This window comes from Antechinus flavipes, chromosome 2 (genome assembly GCF_016432865.1).
Source record: "Antechinus flavipes isolate AdamAnt ecotype Samford, QLD, Australia chromosome 2, AdamAnt_v2, whole genome shotgun sequence".
In the NCBI taxonomy this organism is placed as follows: Eukaryota; Metazoa; Chordata; class Mammalia; order Dasyuromorphia; family Dasyuridae; genus Antechinus; species Antechinus flavipes.
Genome location: NC_067399.1, coordinates 164,162,578 through 164,177,943, shown reverse-complemented (window position 1 = coordinate 164,177,943; position 15,366 = coordinate 164,162,578). Strand labels below are relative to the sequence as shown.

The 15,366-nt window shown below is 32.5% G+C and overlaps 1 protein-coding gene across 3 annotated transcripts in view; it reads left to right on the top strand.

Moving 5' to 3' along the window:
• The window catches only part of MACROD2 (mono-ADP ribosylhydrolase 2), a 2,209,416-nt gene that overhangs the window by 979,860 nt on the left and 1,214,190 nt on the right, over positions 1-15,366 (top strand). The gene's annotated exons all lie outside the window — the stretch shown is intronic.

Genomic DNA, 15,366 nt, shown 5'->3' with positions numbered 1-15,366 from the left:
TCTGAGATGGTAGAAGGCTATTTTGAAGACAAGGGGGACCTTTCTTGACATTCTTCAGATCACACTACCATCAGAGCCTCTTGATCTATTTTTATTTAATCTGGCCCTGGTTTTCAGGGACCTAGTTTCACTCTTAGGAACAGGACTGTATGTAGTTGGACAAGGAAAGTACTGATTTATAGTGTCAATTGAGAGTATAAGTTCAGTGTAATTCACTTTAAATACTTATCAGCTGCCTATGATGTATAATCACTGGACAATACAATTTACGTTGTTTTTGTTTATGTTCTATGTTGCAAAAAGGAGAAAACAAATCTAATGCCCTTGATCAGTGAAAAAGTAATATTTTAAGATATTTTCATCTTTTTTATATTCAATAAAGGGAAGGGAAGGCATGAGTCTATTTGTAGAGACAATGACTTCAGTAAAACTGGGGCCTCTTCCCCAAATCAAACTTTAACATAAAGTAACAAACTTTACATTAACTTGATGTGAATCATGATAAAAGCAGATTTAAGATAAATAATGTTCATTATCATCCCTCTAAATTGGCAGACTATAGTCCACTTAATTTAAAAGTATTTATATCCTCTATGAGATTCTTTTTTTTTTTTTCCTGGTTATTCCTTTAAAAAAAAAAAATGCAGAAGTGGGGAGGAGAAGTGATTGCCAGGGGTTATCAGGGAACTAGATAGGCTTAATAACAAAGCCTTACTCTCCAAAACTCCCCAGTCCCCCATAATTTCATGGTTATTCCCAGGGAGAAAGGCAAGCCTTGTGTTCTGTTCAGGTGGACTTTGATGAAGCTCTAATCATGTATTTATCAAGTAATTCCTGGGGGTGTTCAGTTCTAGAGTTAAAGGGGAGCTTTTGATTCAGGACACTGCTATCTTGGCCTTCCCTCTCCTGTACCATACCCTCCCTACAACAGCCTTACAAAAGACAAAGGAAAGAAAAAAAAGAAAAGAAAAGCGAAAGAAAAAAAAAAAAACACATGCCCCCCCCCCACTACCCCCAAAGGATATAAACCCTCTTAAATCAAGTAAACACCCTTTGACCTTGGATATTTATTATAGTGTCAATCTGAGCCACTTGGGGAGACACTGATTAGACCAAGTTTGGGGCTCTAGAGAATGCATTGTGACTAGAAGTTTAAAAATGTGCCCCTCAATTTGATCCTTCCCTGGGGGAGGAGAAACTATATAGAATTCTTGGCAAAATCTGTCATCATGACATTATATAAGATTTATAAAAATCTTAAAGATTCTGGTAGGATTATTACAGCTCCTCTGGTACCTTCTGGTTATTCTGATCAAATTCTCAGACTAATGAGGAGATAGGAGAAGAAAAACTATCATCACCGCAGGTGTGCATGTTCTCACACTTTGGTGTTGTGGACTTATATAAGAATTTAGATTTCAGGAAATCTAATTATTGCTCCAGAGTCTGATAGAGGTAGACTTTTTTTTTTTTTCTTTTCCAAAAAGAAAATCTACAGCACGAGACTAAATATCTCTTTGGGGTTTTGATTATAATCCTTTGAAATGCTAAGAAACTTACCTCACAAAATGGAATATACACTAAAAGAACCTCTTTCTTCCTTTACTTTGTTTTGCAATTAATATATCTATTGTGTCCCAGGGAACAAATGATTTCAGTTTAGTTTAAGATGAATCCTTGAAAATATGTCTTGATTTCTAAATTGACATTATTTCACTGCCATATTTTGACTTTAGCTGTTCTTCCCAGTGTCTAAAGTATCTAGTTTTATTATTGTTGGCAAGACAATTTTTCCTTTGTTGTTACTGCATTTTACGAACACGTTGTACTGATGCTATTTCTATCACTAGTTGGAATGTTTACACATCTACAAATCGAGTAATAATATGTCCCCTTACAAAACATTTACCAGATTGTTTGGGAGAAAGTCACAAGGACAGTTAGTCAGAAATGGATGGGCCAGAAGTATGGAGGAGTAAGGGAAAATGTGTTTGGGAAGCTAAGCAAAAAAACATGTTTAATGAGGAGGGCAAAAACCATTTTCATAGCATTTTAGAAGAATCAAAGGTAATTGCCTATCTATTTATCCCTTCTCCTCTCTTGAGAGAGAACTACATTTTAAAAATCAGTAATGGCAAAGAATTTAAGGCGACTTAATAGTCATTTATATAGTTATCCATTAAAACCATATCCTTCCTTTAAAACAGACTATTATACACTATAACATCTCTTATGTTAGGAAGTAGGTGCAGGTGGGCCGGAAGCAGCTGAAGTCCTTTTTGATTTGTTTGACTTAACTCATTTTTCTAAGAAAATACTATATTCCCAAACTTGTTCTAGCTTCCGTAGACTCTCCCAAACCAAATGCACAGCTAAGCAATTTAATTTGAGAATTTTGGCTATAGCAAGCTAAATGAATCCCAAAAAGTCAGGAGGAGTGCAAATAAAATAAACATTAATTGTTGAGACTACTCGTGTCTCTCTGCAGAAGCTCTTGGGTCTATGAGCTGCATCCTTCCCCTCGCCTAGCTGTCTGTCATACTTTGTAGGGCTTACTCTACTGAAGTGTCCTCTCACGGTTCTTGTTAGGCGTGCCTAAAGAATGTGATCTTTGACTTTTGACCTTCGCAGTAAATAGCTATGAGTATCCCCTCTTAGAGAAAGAAAACAGCAAAGGAATTATCTTCCAGTATACATGTGACTAGTGTCTCTTTTCAACTCATTTTTAATTAAATAAAAAAGTCATAAAACCCCTACTCTGCCATATACGGTATTTATATTGGTTAGTGCTGAGATTCTTCCAAGCCTATAGGTTTCTGTTTCAGACGATTTCTGATTTCAGTTCCATACTGCTACTACTAATAATAATTTGAGCACTGCGTTTTAAATAATTACACAGCATCATGGATGGAGCACGAGGCTTGAAATCAGGACGACCTAAGTTCATATTCTGACCAAGATGTGCTAGCTGTATGGTGCTGAGCAAACGGATTACCTCTTAGTTGCCCCATCTGTAAAACTGTTAATAATAGAATAGAATAGAATTTTGAGGATCAAATAATATTTATAAATCCCTTTGCATGCTGCAAAATATTATAAAATATGGATTTGTTGTTATTGCTGTGCGGAAAGCTTTCTGAACACATGACAGTGCTACCTAGATGTGAACTATTAGTGCTCTTTAAAAAAAAAAAAGACTACAAAGTTAATATAATAATCATTAAAAATCTTTGGTTAACCATTTTCATTGCCTCTTTAGAAATATACTCAGAACTGCAATTATCAATCCTGCAACTAGGTGGCAGAGTGGATAGACCACTAGGCCTGGAGTCAGGAGGGCCTGAAAGGCTTGAGATATTTACTAGCCATGTGAACCCTGTTTGCTTCAGTTTTCCCAATTGTAAAATGAGGATAATGTCACTTTTCTTCCAGAATTCTCCTAGATTGTGAGATTCCTCCAGAATGTGAGAATCACGTGAGATAATAATTGTAATTATTATTATTTATTAATAAATTGATATTTAGTTATTATTATTCAGTAATACATTGTTATTATTATTAGTGATTATTATTTAGTGTAAAGTTGCTAGCTGTTGTTACCCTGGGCAAGTCACTTAACTCAGTTTGCCTCAGTTTCCTCATTTATAAAATTAACTAAGAAGGAAATAGTAAGCCATTTCACTATCTTTGCCAAGAAAACTCCAAATGAGGTCATCAAGAACTGATCACAACTGAACAACGACACATTTTTATTTAGTAAAAAATTGTAAAGTACATTATAAGTGCTATGGAAATGTTATCTATTTATTCTTCTTATGCTACCAATTTCAGTATGATATTCAGTATGATATGGGAGACTAAGACTATTAAAAAAAAAGTCACATAGTACATTCTTTTTTTCTTTTTATTGTAGTAATTTTATTTATTTTTAATACATTGCTTTATGAATCATGTTAGGAAAGAAAAATCAGAGCAAAAGGGAAAAACCATGAGAGAGAGAGAAAAAAAAAAAAAAAACAGAAAAAAGTGAACATAACATGTGTTGATTTACATTCAATCTCCTTTTTTTGGATGCAGGTGACATTTTCTGTCCAAAGCTTATTGAGACACACAGTACATTCAATCATAGATGTATTGCTATTATAGATAAAGTGAGGTATCATTGTAATAGCATTATTAATTATAGGAAGTACTGTTTATTATGTCGTCGTTCAGTCTTTTTGGACACAGTTCAGAACTGTATCCAAGGGGAACAGTTCAGAACAGTTCAAAAGTACTTCATATTTCCTGAGTTCTTCATTGTATTTTCTTTTCTCCTGTCTATTTCTCAAAACATTCTAAGAAGACTGACATTATTATCCAGAAATTAAGTTAGAGATTGAATAGCTTGCAAATTACTTGGCAAATAAGTGCAAAAGCCTTAAATTTTTGACAAACCATAACCTTTCCAAAGCCTTCTTGCTCCCATCATCATTTAATCTTGGTGAAAAAACAAACAAAACCAAAAAAACTCCAAAACAAACAAACACTAGCCTTTGAAAATTTGGGAATGTGTAAAATGAAAGGGTTGGATTAAGTACCCTCTAAGGTCCCCTGCAAGCTCTAGATATAAACCTGAGCTTCTAAACTGAAATTCATGTTGCTGGTTGGTAAGGCATATCTCAGAGATATTCCAAGTTCTATTCTAGACCATCACAATAAAGCAAAAATCACAATAAAGTGAGTCACACAATTTTTTTGGTTTCCTTTTGGATATAAAAGTTGTTTTTGCTAAGTACTTGTCTATTAAGTGTGCAATAGTATTATATCTAAAGAAAACTCCCAATAAATACCTTAATTAAAAATACCTTATTGTTTAAAATAATGCCCATCATCATCTGAGCCTTCAGCAAATCATAATTTTTTTTTTGTGGGTCATGCTTTAATGTTGATGGCTGCTAACTGATCAGGTAGTGGTTGCTGAAGGTTGAAATGTGGTTTGCCACATCAATTAACTCTTCCTTTTATTTGAATACTTATAGGTCTTTGTAAGGTCTTTAATTGGCCTCTAATTATGTCTCTGGGAATGGGAAGACCTGAGGAGAGGGTGAGATATATTGGAGGACCAGTCAGAACACACAAAAAATTTATTAAGTTTGCTGTCTTATATGTGTGCAGTTCATCATGCTCCAAAACAATTTTAATAGTAACATCAAAGATCACTGATCATAGACATAGTAGTAATAAAAAAGTTTGAAATATTGAAAGAATTACCAAATGTGACACAGAAATGTAATGTGAACTGTTAGAAAAATGATCCCCAAAGACTTGTTCAATGCAAGATTGCCACAAAATTTCAATTTGTAAAAAAAAAAAAAAAAAAAAAAAAAAAAGGTGCAATATCTATAAGGCACAATAAAATAAGGTATGCCTTTATAGAAGAAATTGTGGAGCTTAACTGATTTAGTGTTGTCCAGCTGCTTTATGAACCTTTCCGCTGAGTTAGCTGGATTTTGTGTTTTCTCTGAATTAGGACAATTATGTCCTTTTTACCCTGCATCTGGTAGTTTTGCATTATCCAAGCTTGTGAATAAATCTTTGGACCTCCTTTTTCAAGTTACAGTAAATATTTTATTCAAACAAATCACAGATAATACAGTAAATAAGAGATCTTAGGTCAAATATTACATAAAATTCCAACAGAAATAAAACATGCTCATGTGAATAATTCTGTTATTTACTAATATTTTGAGCTAGCATGAAAAATAAATATTTTCAATATTTCAGGGAATATATGAATTTTCATTTATTATTCATATTCCTATTAATATTTCCATTCTTATTCATTCCATTTCTTTACTGTTTTGAAAGGGAAACATATTGTAGAAAGAGTACTGAACTGGGGGTCATAAGACCTGAATTCAAAACCTTTCTGCAAAGTTAAATGACCTTAGCAAAGTCTGCTAATATTTTAAATGAGCTAATTGTAAGAGATGACTTTTAAGGTCCCTCCCAGCTCTAGATCTTAAATCCTAAATAGCCTTCCAGGCCCAGAAGGAACAAAAGTCATCATTTCTGCCTGTTCTCCATTCTTCTTGTGAGGACTATACTTTTAATAGCTGTTTACATTAAAATGTCAATTGAGAATTTTCTCTGCATTTCTGCTATTGGGGTATCTTTTGAAGAAAGTTACAGCAATCTTCTTTATAATGACATAACTCTTACCAGGTTTAAAATTAAAATGTTATCACAAATGGCATTTCACATCCCATTTCAAACACAGAGTACCACAAGAATTCTCAGGAAATTAAAGTCTTGCCTTTAAAGTCATGATTTTATAAGGATGTGAAGGAAATTGCAGAACACACTACCAGTGATCCAACTATCAAGATTTTTTAATAGATGGTATAAAAGAGAATTTGCCAACATTTTCCCCATGTGTCATCTATTATTCACAATGATTAAAAACAAACATCATGCACTATATAGGTGGAGACACTTTTTAATAACTTTAATCCAGAGTAAATGATTGCTTAGACTAAAAGTTAATAATAGGTTGAAAGGATGCACTTAAAAGTATGACATGAACATACCTCAGGCCTGTGTTGTACATGGCTGTTTAATGCCTTTCTGTTATAGGAATTATAATACATGTAGTTAATCCTTCAAGTAAAGGATATATATAATTAATTATATGTGACTTTTTCTTGTAATTATCTAAAAATGTCATTTTTTTGTTGGGTGATAGCAGTCATATTGATTTTGAGAAAAAAAGAGTTAAAGAACTAAAGTGCTTTCTTATATAAATATAGAATTGAATAACATTATAGATGATTAAATCTTATGTTATAAAATGTGATTTTAAACTTAAAATCATATCTGTAACTGTAATATAAACACTTATACTTACCAATAAAGTTTTTATGTCATTCAAGGTCCCCATAAATCAGTCTTCTTGGAAATTAGTAGACCACAGTTCATATAACAATTATGTTACCTCTTGTATGTTTTATAAGACACATTTCAGAATCCCATTCTTTGCTGGAAAGGAAATGTAAAATATTTTAAACAGGATTTACCTTGGAGTTAAAAAAACTAGTTAAAATCCCATCTCTGACATATTCTGCTACTCAGTCGTAGATGTCATTTAACATCTCAAGATCCAAGGTAACTTCATAATATTCTAAATAACCAAAGAATTGCTGACTTTTTTCACTGGAGGAATTTTCACCTTGGGAGTTCCCCATGCCAATGTAATCCAAAGTTTATACTAAAAAAAATTATTATAAGAATGTTTTCCTGTTTGTTTAATTCAGTTCAAAAGACAATGAATGCCTACAATGCTCCCAGTAGACTGCCTTGTACATCCTAGGCATTTAATATATGATTGTTGAAATTCATTGTGAGAATTATACTCCATAAATATAGGTCGAGCATAAGTTATTGTTTATGTTATTTTGTAGACAAAATTCAGTCTGTAGATCCATTTAAGCAGGGTTTTTCTAACATTTTAAAACTGATTATCTCCATGAATTGGGTAGAGATCAGCAATCCAGACTAGATAGGGAGATTTAAACCAATTGATGTTTTTCGTCAGTTATGCTTCATTTATTTTTACATAAGATTTATGTAAGGTAGTACTAGATATATGGAATTAAAATTCATAACCTCAAAATAATTGTGAGAGGTTATCATAATGTAAATCATTTAATGATAATCATTAGAATGAAGTTGTCATCTGGCAACATTTTGGTTTCAACTTGGTTTCAAAGAGTTTTAAGTTCATTGATACCATTATTCCTTCCATGGATATAAACATTTTCATGAGTTTCCATGGCTGAAAAAAAATCCTCTCCGCTGACAAACCCATAGGAAATGAGCTTCTCAAAACTTAAGACATAACTCCTTAGAAAATAGACATGTAGACTGGTCCTGGGTCATAATCAAAGTCTTCCTAGATGTGTAGAGCTCATTAAAGTCTGCTGGTATAACCTTCAAGAATGGGCTACTGGGGATTTACCTGCCAAGACAAACCCCTAAGAACTAAATGAACTTAATTACTTCTCATACAAATAAAGTCAGATCTAAACAACTGGAAAATATATCAATTGCTCATGGATAGGTTAACCAAATCTAATAAAAATGACAATTCTACCTATATCAATCTACTTGTTCAGTGCCATACCAATCAAATTGCCAAAATGTTATTTTATAGAACAAAAAAAATAAAATTCATCTGGAAGGAAAAAGGGTAAAAAATATCAAGGAAATTAATGAAAAAATACAAAAGATAATGGCTTAGCATTACCAAACCTAAAAGTATATTATAAAGCAGCAGTCATCAAAACCATTTGGTATTGGCTAAGAAATAGAATGATGGTTCAGTAGAATAGATTATATATACATGACATAGTAAGCAAGGCCTATAGCAATCTAGTATTCACTCCTGGACTCCCAAACTCCAGCTTCTGGAATAAGAACTCACTGTCAAAAATTGCTGGGGAAAACTGGAAAATAATGTCAGAAACGACATAGATCTAAAGCTCACATGCTATACCATGATAAGGTCAAAATGAGTAAAAATTGGCCAAGATTATAGGAAAAGATAATGATAAATGTTGGAGGGGATATGGGAAAACTGGTACACTAATACAATGTTGGTGGAGTTGTGAAATGAACCAACCATTCTGGAGAGCGATTTGGAGCTATACCCAAAGGGCTATAAAACTATTCATATCCTTTGACCCAGCAGTGCCATTATTGGGTCTATCCCAAGGAAATCAAAAAGGAGGGAAAAGGATCCACATGTGCAAAAACATTTGTAGCAGTTCTTTTTGTAGTAGCAAAGAACTGGAAAAGGAATGGATACCCATAAAATGGGAAATGGCTGAACAAGTACATGAATGTAATGGAATATTATTGTTCTTTAAAAAATGATCAACAAACTGATTTTTTAGAAAGGCCTGGAAAGATTCACATGAACAGATGCTGAATGAAACAAGCAGAACCTGGAATACATTGTACACAATAACTGCAATGATCAACTATGAAAGGCTTGTTCTTCTTAGTTGTTCAGTGATCCAAAGTAATTTCAATAGACTTTGGACAGAAAATGTCATCTGCATCCAGAAGAACTAAGAAGACTGAATGTAAATCAATACATGTTATGTTCACTTCTTTTTTCTGTTTTTTTTTTTTAATCTATCCCATGGTTTTTCCCTTTTGCTCTAGTATTTCTCTCCTAACATGATTCATAAAGTAATGTGTATTGAAAATAAATTTACTAGAGAAAAAGAAAGAATCGTGTACTGCATCCTGATATTTCATCATAATAGTACTTTCATAGAGGATTTCAATAATAACAACAACAAAAAATTTTCAAATTATTCTGTTTAATAAACTTTAAGCCATTTTAGGGCTTCACATTTCTGTCTTAAAGATGGAAAATTTGAGACAGTGATATATTGAATTGTATATAAAGAGGTGGGATGTAATGAAAGAAATTCAAATAATATTATTTCAATTTCCTGAAAGTTTTTTTATTGTCTTTTTTCTTTATTGACTACTTCATTCTACAAGTTTAAGTAAAATCTAATTTTTTTCAGAATTGACATTTATTGTAATAAGAAATGTATCTTACTGATGAAGGAATAGACACAGTGGTTTTTAGAGAGAGAGAAAATTGATGAAAGAGATGAAATTGAATTTTAGAAATCCTTAATTTTGAAATAAATATTTAGCAGTTGGCAAATGCCAAAATGTCAACATCCTAGAATTAAATGGGTTCTATTTTTTATTAAAGCTTTTTAATTTTCAAAACATATGTATGAATAATTTTTCAACATTAATCCTTGCAAAACCTTGTGTTCTAATTTCCTCCCCTTCTTCCCACCCCATCTCCTAGATAGCAAGTAATCCAATATTTGTTAAACATGGTAAAATTATATGTTAAATTCAATATATGCCTACATATTTTTACAATTATCTTGTTGCACAAGAAACATCAAATCAAAAAGGGAAAAAAGGAGAAAGAAAATAAAATGCAAGCAAATAACAAAAAGAGTGAAAATGCTATGTTGTGGCCTACACTCAGTTCCCACAGTCCTCTTTCTGGGTACAGATGGCTCTCTTCATCACAAGATCATTGGAACTGGTCTGAATCATCCCATTGTTGAAAAGAGCCACATCCATCAGAATTGATCATTGTAAAATCTTGTTGTTGCTGTGTATAATGATCTCCTGGTTCTGCTCATTTCACTTATATCAATTCATGTAAATCTCTCCAGGTCTCTCTGAAATCATCCTGCTGATTGTTTCTTATAAAACAATAATATTCTATAATATTCATATAATATAACTTATTCAGCCATTCTCCAATTGATGGGCATCCATTAAGTTTCCAGTTTCTTGCCACTAGAAAAGGGCTGCCACAAATATTTTTGCACATGTGGGTTCCTTTCCCTTTGGGTTCTATTTTGAGAAGAACATTCTCATTAAAAGCAAAGTAGAAAAGTTTTAAAGTCTGTATTTCTAAATGCTTACAAGGAAGATTTTTTTTTTAAGTTACATAATTATTTTTGAATGCCACTTCTTCTCAACACTATCTTTATACGTAGATCCATATTAATTTGGAGTTAGCCAACAACTTAATTTGAAAGCATTCAGATATAAGAACCAGGAATGGAATAGGTAAATTATCTGGAAGACAATTCTCATTTCTGGAGACAATACAGATGCAAATCTTGACAGCCCTTTATTTTTTTTAAAGTGAGTACCTTTAATTTTGAAGAGTTTTCAGGGTTTGGCTCTTGGAGGCATAACATTAAAAGCTGAGGTTTTTTTTTTTTTGTTTGTTTGTTTGTTTTTTTTTTTTCTATTTGTCAGTTTTGAAAAGCACAAGTTATTGCAATTTAAAATTTCTTGAATCATGAAGAAAACACTCATTCTTATTAACACCATCCTTAGCTAACATTAATTATGTTCCTGCTGAGCATATGATATTGTAGTAGCTCACTTAAAAGTGAGCTATACAAGGTCATGTGGTGAGTTATTAGGAAATCTGAAAATTAGAATTGGGTCTGTTACTTGAGCCATGCTGTTCCTTGGCAAAAGAAGGAATCCATTCCATCTTTATTGAATGTTCATGAAATAGATATTTTCTTGTCTCTCTTTTTAAAAGCATTCTCATCTACATTGATCTATCTTACTAGTCTTGATTAAGAAATTAAAGATTTTAGCAAACCTGTTTTTTGGCCTTGTCCTGTGAAATTAAAGATCTTGAGAAATAGTGAGTTTCCCAAGTAATGGAATGGACTAGGCAAAGATGCCAACACAGATGAAGACAGAAGAATATGGAGAAAAGAATCATGATAAATAGAATTTAATTCTTAAAACTACAGTAGCCTTATACACGTAAAATTCTAAATATTTATGTTTTTATAAAATTTTCTGATATGACCTTTTCATTCTTAGAATACTCCCTTGTGATGAAGAGTCGAACAAAGTAGATCAACACAGCAACAGTATCTGTCTGTGCCTACTATAATCAGCATCCAACTTTTCCCTTCCCCACACCACCCCTTTCTCTGCCAAGAGGAAAGGGACCATGCTTCCCCATCTGTCTTTTGGAATAAATTATGGTTGTTGCATTTCATGTAAATTAGGCTGCTTTTAAGGATTATTTTCTTTTACAGTATTGTCTATATAAATTGTCCTGATACAGCTTTCTTTGTTCTGCATTAGCTCATGTAAATCTTTCCCGTGTTTCTCTGCATTTTTCATATTTGTCATTTATTATAGTGCAATAATATTCTATAATATCTACATGCTAATGTTCAGTTACTCTACAACCAACAGTAACCACTCAAATCTTAATTTTTGCTGCATAAGCTGGTTCTTTAATTATATGTAGGATATTCAAATCTATATTTCTATACATAGAGACACATATATTCCTATATATACACATGCATTATATGCATAAATGTGTATGTGTGTGTACCCCAAATAGGGTCATGAAATATTGGACACAATTAAAATCACTGAACAACATTAATATATATACATAAATGTATCTGAAATATTTCTCTTATTTTTCCCTTTGATTCTTCAGGAGTACATACATGCTACATAGGAGATTTCTGTGTCTAAGGTTATAAACAGTTCACTTACTTTCTTCTTAATTCAATTTTTTTCCCCAGAAAGGTTAGAATAATTCATAAAGCTACCAACAGTCTATCAAATGTGGTTGACTTGTCACAGCTCTTAAAACATTGACTATTTTTGTTTTTTGTCTTTTTTACCCAATATGGTGAGTGTAAGGTTAAATTCAAAATTGTTTTAACTTGTATTTTTAAATAAATGAATTGGGATATTTCCCCCCACTGTTGCCCATAATTTGTATTTCTCCTTTTGAAAATAGTTTGCATCCTCTTACCTCTATTAATAAAGTAATTAATACCACTATATCTTATGTATTTTTGTTACTTCTCTAAATAACATAGAAATACAATTTTTATTACCATTGGTTTCATTCATTCAAGAGTTTAAATTTTATGTAATTGAAATTGTCTCATCTTTTGTGATATTCTTTATCTCTTTTTTGGTTAAGAATTTTCCCTAGTGTCCTATACCTCTGAATTAACTTTCTTATTTTTTAAAATGATGTATTCTTTTATATTTAGGTCCAACATCCATCTTTATCTAATCTGGTTTATGCGTAACTTATTTTTTGCCAAACCACTTTCCAGGTTTTCCAGAAATTCTTCTCATAGTACTTTTTGTCCTTGAACATATCAAAGACTAGACTATACTATTTGCTTCTAAGTTTTATTCACCCAGTTTCTCTTATTTATTCATTCACCTAGTTTCTCAGTTTTTGCTTTTTTTAATCAATTCAAAATCATTTTGATGTTTGTTGCTTTGAAATATATTTTGAGATCTAATATGCTATTTTGATTCTTACTCTTTTTCCCACCTTAATTCTTAACTCTTTTGTTTCTTAATTAAATTGTGTTATTATGTTTGTCTATGACTAGCCTGAGAAATTTTAATTAGTAAGGTACTAAAACTGTAAATTGATTTGTGTAAAGCATCTTGCATCAGCCGCTTACTGGCTTATTTTTGTATGTGACTGGTCAATAATATAACATTTCTTAGCCTGTTTCCTTAGGTATAAAGTGGAAAAAATACTTCAAAGGAAAGTTATAAACATCAGATGATTTAATATACATACATATATATAGCACATGTTCAAAGCACCTGTTACTTTCCCAATCCTTGGTATCATTGGTAAGTTGAGGCCCCCAAGCACAGGTTTCAACTGTCCCCCCATAGTCTAGGGATAGCTACAAGAGATTAGAAATTGGTTAAATATGCCCCCATCAGTGTTCTCATTATGATTATGAATAGGTGTCAATTAGTTAGTTAAAATTAATTATCTTTTAGAAGGGGCATTCCCTAACACAGAATAGCTGTTGCAATTATTCTGTAAAACTAAAATAGTTGTTCTCCCTTGCGCAAGTTTGCCACACATTTTTCCATCAGTCCAGAGTTCAGGGGAAGTAGGCTCATGCTAAAAAGAAACTTTGTGTAGCAAAAGTAATTCATCTCTCCTGAAAGTCCTTTTTTTGTTTTTCTTTCTGGAGATGTTCCATTACATTGAAGTCCCCAGGAAGGCTGCAGTCTTTCTAGAGAGCTCTTTGTAGAGCTTTAAATCTGTTCTCATCATGTCCTGCCTATTCATGAATCTCAATACTAATACTACTGATATCTTTCCTGGGCATGCTGAAAATAATTCCAAATCCTCCAGAGTCAGAAGTTCAAAGAAGTTTAAAGAGGTATGTTTGGGGGAGCTAAAACCAAGATTCCAATAGAAGCCTGTGGCTTTGCTTCCATCCCCTATTAATTCCTTTTCAGGTCTAGAATACTGTCTCCTCTCAATTGCAAGGCACCAGAATCTCTGTTTTGAATCGTTTTAGTGGTTTCATACAAGTCTCATATTGTATGACCAAGGTCTTCAACCTATCTGAACAGGCTTCATAGGGCAATAGTTAGCCATATTAATATCTAGTGAACAATAAAGATGTGTTCTCACCTGGTAGATTTTTCAGGTGATAAAAGAACGTCTCAATCTTTACTGAGGTAAGCTGATTTGACTGATTTATTCTCCCTACTCTCACATAGATGAAGTGTTTTGCAAACTTTGAAGCATTATATATTTAAAAATGTATCTCTTATTATTATAGATAGGACTAACAATCATCTATCCAATTATTTGTGTCTTCTTTTTTCTCTGTAAAGGATGCTTTGTTATTATATTACATAGGTCCTGAGTGTTTCTCGGTCAGTTAACTCTGAGGTATTTTATGCATTTTAAAGATTTCTAATGAAAATTGTCTTTCTATCTGTTCCTCTGTGGCTTTATTAGCAAAATATAGAAACATTTATGACTTTTACTGTTTTATTTTGTTTCTCACTACTTTAAAGAAGTTTTTAATTGTTTCAATTAATATTTCCATTGAATTTCTAGGATGAATTGCTTTTTAAAAAATTTTTATGTGAGAATCAATTAGATGATAAAGTATGGTATAGATCCTTAAGACAAGTCTGTGATAAAAGAAATACTTTAATTTTAGGATATTCCTAAAACTTCAGTCTCCCAGAAGCATGCTACTTCAATTTAATGGAGCTATGATCTCACCAATGGGAGTATTTCCTTCCCTAGTGTATATTGTAATGCACTGGAAATTTGCTGTAGCTATCTCAAGAGACTTTATAATTTAATGGAGAGGACTTTGTGTTTGGAGTCAGTGGACCCAGATTCAAATCATGGCTTTTCCACTTTATGTATAGGTAGAAAGAAGTACTATATCTTTGATTTTTATTAGGATAAGGAGATAATGAATGAGAAAACTCCTTCAACCAGTGCATATTTGTACATTTGAAAAAAAAAAATATATATATATATAGCTGAGGCAGAGTTGGGATTAAGTGACCTGCCCAGGGTCACACAAATAGGAAGTATTAAGTGTCTGAGGCCAGATTTTGAACTCAGGTCCTCCTGACTTTAAGGCTAGTGCTCTATCAATGGATAGAGTACCAACTAGCTGCCCCTCTGGAAGTTATATTTTAAAGAGTTGCCTAGAACGCTGATCAGTCACACAAACTGTATAGGCCACAGGCAAGATTTGAATCCAGATTTTCCTGTTTTCAAGCCTATATTTCTGCCCATTATGCCTTGCTGTTTTCTGTGTGGCCTCCTTTCCTTGTGAGTATGGGCAGATCCTTCAAACTCTATGAACCACAGTTCTTCATCTACTTTGTGAATAGCAGACTTTAAGAATAAATCATCTCTAACTTTTACTTTATTCTAGAAATTTATTGTTC